We start from the raw sequence: 13,351 nt of genomic DNA, 5'->3' as shown, positions 1-13,351 counted from the left end.
GGAAAGGGGAGAAAATACAAACAGAGGGAAGATAGCATGGAGGACAATAAAGAATTAGTAATCATGTGAATGGGATGAACTCTCCCTTAAAATGTAAGCAAATAGCAGAGTGGATTAAAAACCAGAATCCTACAATATGCTGCTTACAAGAAACTCATTTGAAGCAGAGAGATACATATAGAGTAAAGGTAAAAGGTTGGAGCAAAATATATTTTGCTTCAGCTGAAGTAAAAAAAGCAGGGGTAGCAATCCTTATCTCAGACAAAGCAGGGGCAAAAATAGCTGGTGTTAAAAGAGATAAGAAAGGAAACTTTATCCTCCTAAAAGGTACCATAGAAAATAAAGTCATTTCAGTACTGAATATATATGCACCCAGTGCGACAGCACCCAAATTCTTAGAAGAGAAGCTAAAAGAACTACAGGAAGACATAGACAGCAAAACTCTACTAGTGGGAGAGCTCAACCTCCCACTATCAGATCTGGATAAATTGAATCATAAAATAAACAAGAAAGAAGTTAAGGAGGTAAATAGATTGTTAGAAAAATCAGATATGGTAGACTTATGGAGGAAACTGAATGGGAATAGAAAGGAATATACCTTTTTCTCTGCAGTACATGGAACTTATAGAAAAATTGAGCATGTACTAGGAAATAAAAACCTAATGATCAACTGCAGAAAGGCAGAAATAGTGAATACATCTTTCTCAGATCACAATGCAATACAAGTAATATGCAACACTGGGCCAAGGAGATATAGACCCAGAACAAATTGGAAACTGAATAAACTCATTTTAAAAAAAATGAGTGGACCAAAAAGCAAATTAGAGAAAGAATTAACCATTTTATCCTAGATAATGATAATAATAAAACAACATACCAAAACATATGGGATTCATTCAAAGAGACTCTCAGGCGATATATTATAGCTCTAAATGCTTACATGAATAAATTGGAGAAAGAGGAAATCAATGAACTAAACATGCAACTAAAAAATTAGAGAAAGAACAAATCAAAAATCCCAATTAAATACTAAATTAGAAATTCTAAAAATTAAAGGAAAAATTAATAAAATTGAAAGCAAAAAACTATTGAATTAATAAATAAAACCAAAAGTTGGTATTATGAAAAAAACAATAAAATTGATAAACCTCTGGTCAATTTGATTAAAAAAAAGAAAGAAGAAAACCAAATTGCTAGTATCATAAATGAAAAAGGTGAACTCACCACCAATGAGGAGGAAATTAAAGTAACAATTCAAAATTATTTTGCCCAGCTCTATGCCAATAAATTTGATAATCTAAGTGAAATGGATGAATATTTAGAAAAATATAAGTTGCCCAGGTTAAATGAAGAAGAGATTAAATACCTAAACAACCCTATCTCAGAAAAAGAAATTCAACAAGCCATTATTGAACTCCCTAAAAAAAATCTCCAGGGTCTGATGGATTCACAAGTGAATTCTACCAAACATTTAAGGAACAATTGGTTCCAATTCTATATAAACTCTTTTGAAAAATAGGGGAAAAACGGGGGGCGGGGGGGGGGTGGAGCCAAGATGGCGACAAGAAGCGATCGAGTCTTAGGCACTCTCTGATAAAACTTGAAACTAAGGATTCTAACTAAACTTTCGAGAGACAGAACCAACAAAGGGACCCAGAGAGGCAGTTCTCCTACTCAACATGACCTGGAAAAGAGCAGAAAGGCTCTGCTCTCCAGGGTCGGAGGGGTGGCCCGCCAGAGGGGTGGCCCACCAGAGGCAAAGAACCTCAGCCAAGATGGACTTTCAATGAACCAGGGGAATTTCAAATGTTCCTTTTGGAATGGCCAGAGCTGAACAGAAGGTTTGATCTTCAGATACAGGACCCAGGTGAAGCATGGAGATTGGAGGAGAGGGGGGAAATATGAGGGACTTAATGATGATGAACTGAATGTATTCCTGCATAGAAAAATGACACTGATAATACTCATATGAACCTTCTCAGTTAATAGAGCAGATAGAGGGGGCTTTTATAGTTGAAGCACAGGAGAAAGCTGAATTCAAAGATAAAATATGGTGTAAAATGGAGTCAATAGAAAAAAAGGGAAATGGAATGGGAGAAAGAAAAAGGAGAGGGGGAATAGGCCAAGATATTTCATATAATAAGTTTTTTTATTACAGTGAGCTATTGCAATGATATGGAAGGGGGGAGGCAAGGGGGAATGAGGGAACCTTTGCTCTCATCAGAGGTGGCTAGGAGAGGAAACAGCACATATACCCAATGGGGTATAGGCATCTGGAGTAAGAAGGAGGGGGGAGCAGGGGGAAGGGGTGGGGATGTGAATAAAGGAGGAGAGGATGGACCATGGGGGAAGAGTGGTCAGATATAACACATTTTCTTTTTTACTTCTTGCAAGGGGCTGGGATTGGAAAGCCTGTCCAGGACCATAGGGTCAGGTGGATGCTGGGCCTAAGAAGTGGTATGGGGGCTCAGGCTTCTTGGCCCCAGGACCATGGATCTGTCTGCTGTGCCACTCAGGGACCCTACAGCAGAGTCAGAGTGAAAGGAGAGAAAAAATATAATACATGGTAGTGGAAAATTAAGAAAGGAGGGAGTTGCAATCAGCAATTGCAACATTGGAAAAATGTGGAAGTAACTTTTGCGATGGGCTTACCAAAAAGAATGAGATCCACCCATGACAGAGTTGTTGGTGTTGGAAGAAAGACTGAAGCACATTTTTTATTATTATTATTTGGGGGAGGGTGCAGGGCAAATGGGGCTGGGTGGCCTGCCTGGGGCCACATATCAGGGTGATCTGTGGGTGTCTGAGGCCATATTTGGACCCGGGTGCTCCTGGCTCAAGGGCCAATGCTCTGTCTGTCACCCAGCCACCCCTACTATTATTAATATTTTATTTTATTTTGGATCTTTTTTTTTTCTTCTTTTTGGTTTTTGCAGGACAGTGGGGATCAGGTGGTTTGCATGTCACACAGCTGGGTGATTGTTGGTTCTACGGGGCTGGATGTGGGCTTGGGTGCTTGTGGCTCCAGGGCTGGTGCTTCATCCATTGCGCCACCTGGCCATACATACAATTATTACTATTATGTTTTTTAATTTTAATTTTTTTTCTCTCCCCTTTACTTAATCACCCAAGCAAGTCTATATTCATGGGGGGAGGAGTATTTTGTTTACTCTTAAACAAGAATATTTTATTAATGTAAAAAAAAACATTTGTACAAAATGAGAATTAAAAAAAAGAAAAGAAAAAAAGAAAAATAGGGAAAAATGGAACTAACTCTTTCTATGAAACCAATATGGTGCTGTTACCTAAACCAGGAAGAGTTAAAACAGAGAAACAAAATTATAGACCTATTTCCCTGATGAATATAGATGCAAAAATCTTAAATAAAATCTTAGCAAAAGGATTATGACAAGTTATTTCCAGGATAATACATTATGATCAAGTAGGATTTATCCCAGGAATGCAGGGTTGGTTCAATATTAGGAAAACTGTTAGTATACACAATTATATTAACAACAAACCTATCAGAAATCATATGATCATATCAAAAGATGCTGAAAAGGCTTTTGGCAAAATACAGCATCCATTTCTATTAAAAACACTAGAGAGAGTGTAGGAGTAAATGGACTGTTCCTTAAAATAATTAGCAGTATCTATCTGAAACCATCAACAAGCATTATATTCAATGGGGAGAAGCTAGAGGCATTCCCAATAAGATCAGGGGTGAAACAAGTTTGCCCATTTTCACCACTACTATTCAATATTATATTAGAAAGATTAGCGTCAGCAATTAGAGAAGAAAAAGAAATTGAAGGAATTAGAATTGGGAAGAGACAAAACTCTCACTCTTTGCAGATGACATGATGGTCTGCCTAGAGAATCCCAAGAAATCATCCAAAAAACTACTGGAAGCAATTAGCAATTTTAGCAAAGTTGCAGGTTATAAAATAAACCCTCATGAATCCTCAAGTTTTCTATATATGTCTAGCAAGATACAGCAGGAAGAGCTAGAAAGAGAAATCCCATTCAAAGTAACCTCAGACAATACAAAATACTTGGGAGTCTATTTGCCAAGACAGACTCAGAATCTTTTTGAAAACAATTATAAAATACTCACACAAATTAAATCAGATTTAAATAACTGGGCAAATATCAGCTGCTCATGGATAGGTAGAGCTAATATAATAAAAATGACAATTCTACCAAAACTAAACTATCTGTTTAGTGCCCTACCAATCAAAATTCCAAAAAATTACTTTGATGAGTTAGAAAAAATTGTATAAATAAATTCATATGGAGAAATAAAAAGTCAAGAACTGCCAGGAGCTTAATGAAAAAAAGTGCAAAAGAAGGTGGCTTAGCCCTACCTGATCTAAAATTATATTAAAAAGCATCAGTCATCAAAACTCTTTGGTATTGGCTAAGAAATAGAGTGGTGGGGGGCAGAGCCAAGATGGCGACAAGAAGGGATCCAGTCTTAGGAGCTCTCTGATAAAATTCATCAGCTAAGGACTCTAACTAAACTTTCGAGAGACAGAACCCACAAAGGGACCCAATGAGGCTGTTCTCCTACTCAAGGTAACCTGGAAAAGAGCAGAAAGGCTCTGCTTCCCAGGGTCGGAGAGGCGGCCCACCAGAGGCAAAGAACCTCAGCCTCCAGGAGGCAGCCCCAAGGCGCTGGGGGTCTCAGCTCACACCACTGGGGGAGTCTCCTGAGTTGCACCCCAAGGAGCACCGGGCACAAGGAGGGGGAACAGTGGGGGACCTCTGCCAAAGTGAGCATATGGAGCCCAGCCCTCAGGGCACACAGCAAGCAGCATGGTCTTTCCCCAGCCCTGATCCAGGAAACAGAAGCAGGCAGAGCCAGTAAGCAGGAGCCCATTGAGCTGAGGGAGGGGAGTGAAGAGAGACTGCCTAGCTCTGTCCTCTGCCCCTGAAACAGGACTCTGGGGCTCTGACCACATTCAGATCCTGACCACAGTCTAGGCCCCCCCCATAGAACAGCAGCCCCCCCCCCACATCAGCCCCTTGGCAGAGGGGGGCGCTTATGCTCATTCACAGACCAGGAGGGAGGACAGAACCTCACACACTGAGACCCTTGTGGGAGTGTCCCAAAAGCTCAAGAAACACCCCAGACCAGGCCCAGGCTGGGAACATGAGCAAGCAGAGAAACAAAAAGAAGACTATTGAGAAATATTTTGCAAATGAGCCCAAGAAGTACCAAAATACTCAGTCTGAAGATGAGGAAGCACAAGCTCCTGCATCTAAAGACTCCAAGAAAAACAGAAATTGGGCTCAGGCTATGACAGAGCTCAAAAAAGACTTTGAAAATCAAATGAGGGAGTTGGAAGAAAAACTGGGAAAAGAAAGGAGAGAGATGCAGGAAAAACATGAAAATGAAGTCAGCAGCTTAGTCAAGGAAATCCAAAACAATGCTGAAGAAAATAGCATGCTAAAAAACAGCTTAGGTCAAATGGATAGAACAGTTCAAAAAGTTATTGAGGAGAAGAATGCTTTAAAAAGCAAAATTGGCCAGATGGAAAAAGAGATAAGAAAACTCTCTGAGAAGAACAAATCCTTCAGACAAAGAATAGAATTCAGGGAGATTGATGAATTTAACAGAAATCAGTAATCAATACTTCAAAACCAAAAAAATGAAAAATTAGAAGAAAATGTGAAATATCTCATTGAAAAAACAACTGATATGGAAACCAGACTTAGGAAAGATAATTTAAAAATTATTGGAATACCTGAAAGTCATGATCGGGAAAAGAGCCTTGACATCATTTTCAAAGAATTACTACAGGAAAATTGCCCTGATATTCTAGAAGCAGAGGGCAAAATAGAAATGGAGAGAATCCACCGATCTCCCCGAGAAAGAGATCCCAAAAAAAAAAACCCCTAGGAATATTATAGACAAGTTCCAGAACTCTCAAGTCAAAGAGAAAATATTATAAGCAGCCAGAAGGACAGAGTTCAAATATCATGGAACTGCAGTCAGGATCACACAGGACTTAGCAGCAGCTACATTGGAAGCTCGTAGGGCTTGGAATACAATATACCAGAAGGCAAGAGAGCTTAGAATGCAGCCAAGAATGAACTACCCAGCAAGGCTGAATGTCCTCTTCCAGGGAAAAAGATGGACTTTCAATGAACCAGGGGAATTTCAAAGGTTCCTGTTGGAATGGCCAGAGCTGAACAGAAGGTTTGATCTTCAGATACAGGACCCAGGTGAAGCATGGAGATTGGAGGAGAGGGGGGAAATATGAGGGACTTAATGAGGATGAACTGCATGTATTCCTGCATAGAAAAATGACACTGATAATACTCATATGAACCTTCTCAGTTAATAGAGCAGGTAGAGAGAGCTTTTATAGTTGAAGCACAGGAGAAAGCTGAATTCGAAGATAAAATATGGTGTAAAAATGGAGTCAATAGAAAAAAAAGGGAAATGGAATGGGAGAAAGAAAAAGGAGAGGGGGAATAGGCCAAGATATTTCACGTAAGATTTTTTTTTATTACAATGAGCTATTGCAATGATATGGATGGGGGGAGGCAAGGGGGAATGAGGGAAACTTTGCTCTCATCAGAGATGGCTAGGAGAGGAAACAGCAAATATACTCAATGGGGCATAGGCATCTGGAGTAAGAAGGAGGGGGGAGCAGGGGGAAGGGGTGGGGATGTGAATAAAGGAGGAGAGGATGGACCATGGGGGGAGAGTGGCCAGATATAACACATTTTCTTTCTTACTTCTTGCAAGGGGCTGGGAATGGAAGGCCTGCCCAGGACCACAAGGCCAGGTGGATTCTGGGCCTAAGGGGTGGTATGGGGGCTCAGGGCCTCTTGGCCCCAGGACCAGGGATCTATCTGCTGCGCCACTCAGCTACCCTACAGCAGAGTCATAGTGAAAGGAGAGAGAAAATAGAGTACATGGTAGTGGAGAAATAAGAAAGGAGGGAGTTGCAATCAGCAATGGCAATGGTGGAAAAATATGGAAATAACTTTTGTGATGGACTTATCATAAAGAATGTGATCCATCCATGACAGAGTTGTTGGTGTTGGAACAAAGACTCAAGCACATTTTTTGTTATGATTATTTGGGGGAGGGTGCAGGGCAAGTAGGGCTGGATGGCCTGCCTGGGGCCACATAGAGGGGTGACCTTTGGGTGTCTGGGGCCGGATTTGGACCCAGGTGCTCCTAGCTCAAGGGCCAATGCCCAGTCTGTCACCCAGCCACCCCTACTATTATTACTATTTTATTTTATTTGGGGTCTTTTTTTCTTTCTTTTTTTTTTTTGGTTTTTGCAGGGCCGTGGGGATCGGGTGGCTTGCATGTCACACGGCTGGGTGATTGTTGGGTTTACGAGGCTGGATGTGGACTCGGGTGCCCGTGGCTCCAGGGCTGTTGCTTCATCCATTGCGCCACCTGGCCATACCTACAATTATTACTATTATTATTTTTTTATTTTAATTTTTTTCCTCTCCCCTTTACTTTTTTCTCCCAAACAAGTCTATCTATATTCATGGGGGAGGAGGAGGGGTATTTTGTTTACTTGTAAACAAGAATATTTTATTAATGTAAAAAATAATATTTGTACAAAATGAGAATAAAAAATAAATCAAAAAAAAAAAAAGAAATAGAGTGGTGGACCAGTGGAATAGACTAGGTGATGATTATAATAATCTGCTGTTCAATAAACCCAAAGAGTCCAGACATTGGGATAAAAACTCCCTCTTTGATAAAAATTGCTGGGATCATTGGAAGTTAGTATGGAAGAAACTCAGATTAGACCAACACCTCACACCCTTTACCAAGATAAGATGCAAATGGTTACAGGACATAGACATAAAAAACAATACTATAAGCAAATTAGAAGATCAAGGACTAGTTTACCTGTCAGATCTATGGAAAGGGGAACAGTTTATGACTAAAGAAGAGTTGGAGAACATCACCAAAAGCCAATTAGATGATTTAGATTACATTAAATTAAAAAGCTTTTGCACAGATAAAACCAATGTAACCAAGTTGAAAAGAAATGTAGTAAATTGGGAAACAATCTTTACAACTAATGATTCTGACAAAGGATTCCCTTCTAAAATATACAGAGAACTGAGTCATATTTTTAAAACAAAAAGCCATTCCCCAATTGACAAATGGTCAAAGGATATGCAAAGGCAATTTACAGATGAGGAGATCAAAGCAATCCATAGCCATATGAAAAAATGCTCTAAATCATTAATTATTAGAGAAATGCAAATTAAAGCTTCTCTGAGGTACCACCTCACACCTCTCAGATTGGCCAATATGACCAGGAAGGATAATGATCATTGTTGGAAGGGTTGTGGGAAATCTCGGGCACTATTACACTGTTGGTGGAGCTGTGAACTCATCCAACCCTTCTGGAGAGCTATTTGGAACTATGCCCAAAGGGCAACAAAAATTTGCATACCCTTTGACCCAGCAATACCACTACTGGGTCTATACCCTGAAGAGATGAGGAAAAAGGGTAAAAACATTGCTTGTACAAAAATATTTATAGCAGCCCTGTTTGTGGTGGCAAAGATTTGGAAATCCAGTAAATGTCCTTCAATTGGAGAATGGCTTAGCAAACTGTGGTATATGTATGTCATGGAACACTATTGTTCTATTAGAAACCAGGAGGGATGGGATTTCAGGGAAACCTGGAGGGATTTGCATGAACTGATGCTGAGTCAGATGAGCAGAATCAGAAAAACACTGTACACCCTAACAGCAACATGGGAGTGGTGTTCAAGCTTGAAGGACTTGCTCATTCCATCAGTGCAACAATCAGGAACAATTTTGGGCTGTCTGCAAAGGAGAGTACCATCTGTATCCAGATAGGGAGCTGTGGAGTTTGAACAAAGTACAAGGACTGTTCCCTTTAATTTAGAAAAAAAAAACAGATAGCTTATTGTCTGATCTTCTTACCTCTTAGACTTCTCTTTAAGGATATGATTTCTCTTTCATCATACCCAACTTGGATCAAGGTACAACATGGAAACAAAGTAAAGACTGACAGAGTGCATTCTGTGGGGGGGAGGGGGAAGGGAAGCAGGATTGGGGGGAAAATGCAAAACTCAAATAATATCTTTAATAAATATTATCTCATCTAAAAAAAAGAATTGGAAATCAAGTAAATGTCCTTCAGTTGAGGAATGGCTTAGCAAACTGTGGTATATGTATGTCATGGAACACTATTGTTCTATTTGAAAGCAGTAGGGATGGGATTTAAGGGAAGCCTGGAGGGATTTGCATGGACTGATGCTGAGTGAGATGAGCAGAACCAGAAAAACACTGTACACCCTAACAGCAACATGGGAGTGATGATCAACCTTGATGGACTCGCTCATTCCATCAGTGCAACAATCGGGAACAATTTTGGGCTGTCTGCAAAGGAGATTGACATCTGTATCCAGATAAGGAGCTGTGGAGTTTGAACAAAGTTCAAGGACTATTCCCTTTAGTTTAGAAAAAAACAGATATCTTATTGTCTGATCTTGTTACCTCTTAGACTTCTCTTCTCCTCTTTAAGGAAATAATTTCTCTCTCATCACACCCAATTTGGATCAAGGTACAACATGCAAACAAAGTAAAGACTGACAGAGTGCTTTCCATGGCGGGGGGGGGAGCAAGATTGTGGGGAAAATTGTAAAACTCAAATAATATCTTTAATAAAAATAAATTTAAAAGAAAAGACAATGGGGTTAACCATGCAAGGACACACAGCTAGGTAATTATTAAGTGTCTAAGGTCAGATTTGAAAGCAGGTCTTCCTGACTCCAGAGTCAGTGCTCTATCCACTATACCACTACCCCATCCCATTCACATTTACAATTAAAATTACTAATTCTGTATTTCCCTCCATGTTATCTTTACTCATTTGTACTTTTCTCTTTCCTTTCTTCTTATTCTTCCACACCAATATTTTACTCCCTTTCCCCTTTAACATTTCTTTTAAATTTTAAATTTCAGTTTATTTTCACTTACATCGTCACATTCCCTTTTATCAGTCCCTTCTTCCTTTCCTCCCCTCCCCTTCCCCACTCCCCTGTAGAGAAGGATAAATTTTTAAACCCAATCGGGAATCTATCTCATTCCCTCTCTGGGTCAAATCTATTAAATAGGATTTATTCTGTATTCTCATCCTCCCCCCTTTCCCTCAACTATAATATTTCTTTGTGCCTCTTCCCTTGATGTTATTTATCCATTAATGCCTGGTCTTCTTGTTTTTAGGTTTTTATTGTTTTCAAAGTACTAGTAATCAAAATGCAATCAATCATAGATTGCCTGATTTATTGATAATTTCAAAGTATAATCATTCAAAGTACATTCAATCAAAAGTTGATTGATTGATTTATTGATTGATTAATAAGCTGCATGCCTCATAGTCATTAAGTACCCTCACCTCTTCAGTCTCAATAGAAGTACACTTCTCAAGAAGCATGAGTCACATTAAATTATAATCATTTTATACCTTACCCCCTTTTCAAGTACATGGAAACACAATCCTCATGAGTCAAAGCATCATGCAAAGCCAAATCATTTTATGAACCATTTGTTCCTCCCCAGTCATACTTTCTCCCACACTCCTCCCCTCCCCCAAGGATTAAGATAAGATCACTTCCTAATCTTTTTATGTTCAACCCTCCTAAATAGGTTCCCAACCTGTGCCCCAATGGTTCTACAAATCTCTAAGTATCTAGTAAAGCCATTTCTAACTTAATTAATTATAGAGCTTCTAAGTACTCTAAGTACTGGGGCACTCTGAAGGTCTCTCTTAAGAATTTTACAATTGATTGTAAGATATGGGAGACATTGGCACAGGACCCTCAGCATCGGATGCCCTCATCTGTGAGAAAGACAAATTAAAGTAGGTCAAAGGAAGCATGAGACACATAAGTTTAGAGTAAACATCCCAGATTTTTTACCTGATCATGTTGTGCATGACCTGTGGTAGAGCATTCAGAGTTCATATTGGTCTGATCAGTCATAGTCAGACACATTGTTATGTGTTAAGCATAGTGATGTTATTTTTGTCTTCTTCAAAAGAATGATAAGAACCAACTATATCCATATCCTCTAAGTAAAATCTCTTCAGCTATATTCAGCCCTTAACTATCCTAAGAGAAATACAATTCTCAAGATTTACAAGTATTGTCTTCCCTTGTAGAGTTGTATATAATTTAGTGTTCTTGACTAACATTTGTTGTCTCCCCCTCTTCTGTTTACCTTTTTATGCATTTCTTGAGTCTTGTATTTGAAGATTCATTTCTATGCTCAGTTCTGATCTTTTGATTAGGAAATTTTGGAAGTCCTCTATTTCATTGAACATCCATTTTTTTCCTCCTGAAAGAATATGCTAGATTTTGCAGGGTAGTAAATTCTGAGTTGTAATCAAACGTCCCTTGCCTTTTGAAATATCATATTCCAGTCACTCTGATCCTTCAATATTGAAGCTGATAAGCTTTGTGTAAGCTTGATTATATTTCCTCTGCATTTAAATTGTTCTTTTTGACTGGTTATAGTATTATCTCCTTTATTTGATAATCCTCAAATTTGGCTAAGATAGTCCTTGTAATTTTTAATCCTGATGTCTCTTTCTGGAGGAATTTTGTGAATTCTTTCAATGACTAATTCTTCATCTTCATATAGAAGATTTGGACTGATAATTTCCCTGAAATATAGTTTCCAGGTTATTTTTTTTAATCTAGGGTTTCTAGTAGATCAATAATTCATAAATTATCTCTCCTGGAGCTATTTTCCAGGTCCTTGTTTGTCCTTATAGGTACTTCATATTTATTTCAATTTTTTCAGCCTTTTTACTTTGTTTGATGGAATTTTGGGGGTCTCATAGATTCATTAGTTTCTATTTGTCCAATTCTAATTTTTAGGATTTTACTTTCTTCAGTTAACTTTTGTTTTTCCTTTTCAGTTGGTTGATTTTACTTTTCAATGGTTATATTCTTTTTTTCAGATGGTTATTTTTACTTTTAAAGGAGTTGATTTCTTTAGTGAATTTTTCATAATTTTCTTGCATAGCTCTCATTTCTTTTTTCCATTTTTCTTCTTCCTCTCTTTCATTTTTAAATTTTTTTAAAACTCTTCTCTGAGGTTTTGGATTTGAGTCCAATTCATAGGCTGCTTTGAGACTTCCAATGTGGGAAATTTTTCTCTGCTTTCTTCTTCTGAGGTGGCAATTTTATCATCTCTATCTGCATAGTAGCTTTCTATGGGTAACCCTCTTTTAGGTTTTTTTACTCATTTTGATTGTTTGAACTCTGCTCCTGGAGTATAAGGAGTATAGATCCAAACTTTTTGTGCTAGGGCTGAGATCTGATCCCTGACTTAGAACTGGCCAAGCAGCCCAGGTGTTGTCTATGTAGAGGTTTGTTTCCACCTTTAGGTTCAAGTTCTGCCTATACAGTGGTTTGTTCCCAACCCAGTCCTATCTTTTGTCCCAGTGTTGCCAGCATTTAGACTTTACTTGGGGTTGGAACCTTCCCTGCTGGTTTGCTATCTAACTGCCAGGACCTGGAGTACTCTGTAGCTGCTGGGACTGGACTGCACTGTGGCTAAAACCTTCCCACTGGCTTTCCTGCTCTCCAGTCTAGTTGGGCTCTATCCCCTTTTCCCCTGAAGAGACAGACCTTCACTGAAGTTCCTCCAAGATGTCTACAGTTGAAAACTTGTTTCAATCTTGTCTTGTTATTTTTTTGGTGGGATCAGTAGCTTTAACGTCTGTGTAGAGGCTTCATTTAATATTGTGTAGGGAAAATGCTATTAGCTTCATGCAGTCATCTTGGCTCCACCCTGGAAGTCCCAAGAGACTTCATTCAAACCAGAATTACTCAAGACATCAACCAGAAGCCCAAAAGCATTAGGAAAGGGAAAGGAAAGGAGGGCCACCTACAGATTCAGAGCCAGCACAGGAGAGATTCCAGTTGGACAAGAGATCATTCTGGCATCCATTTAGCCTTCAAGGGTTTGTATTTAAAGGCAGGAAGAGCAAAGTTACCCCAAAAAGTTCCAAGAAGAGTACCTTAAAATCAACAAAGAACAGGTAGCATTGGTGACAATAACAAGAAATAGGACACAACAGGGTCCATGGATTCTGACATTTCAAGCCAAAGAGTGCTCTGACAATCAAGCACCCCAAACCTTAAAGATCCAAGGCATTCTATCCTCCAGGGTGAAGGTTAGTTCAAAAACCCAGGTGACCCAAAACAAGACTGAGCATAGCTGCATAGCTGACCTCACCACCCAAAAAAGTTACAAGAGGAAATCCTGGCACAAAACTCTATTTCAGGAACTAAATCCGGAGGAAAAAAC

This window comes from Macrotis lagotis, chromosome 1, assembly GCF_037893015.1.
Source record: "Macrotis lagotis isolate mMagLag1 chromosome 1, bilby.v1.9.chrom.fasta, whole genome shotgun sequence".
Lineage (NCBI taxonomy): Eukaryota > Metazoa > Chordata > Mammalia > Peramelemorphia > Peramelidae > Macrotis > Macrotis lagotis.
This window is presented reverse-complemented; position numbering follows the sequence as displayed.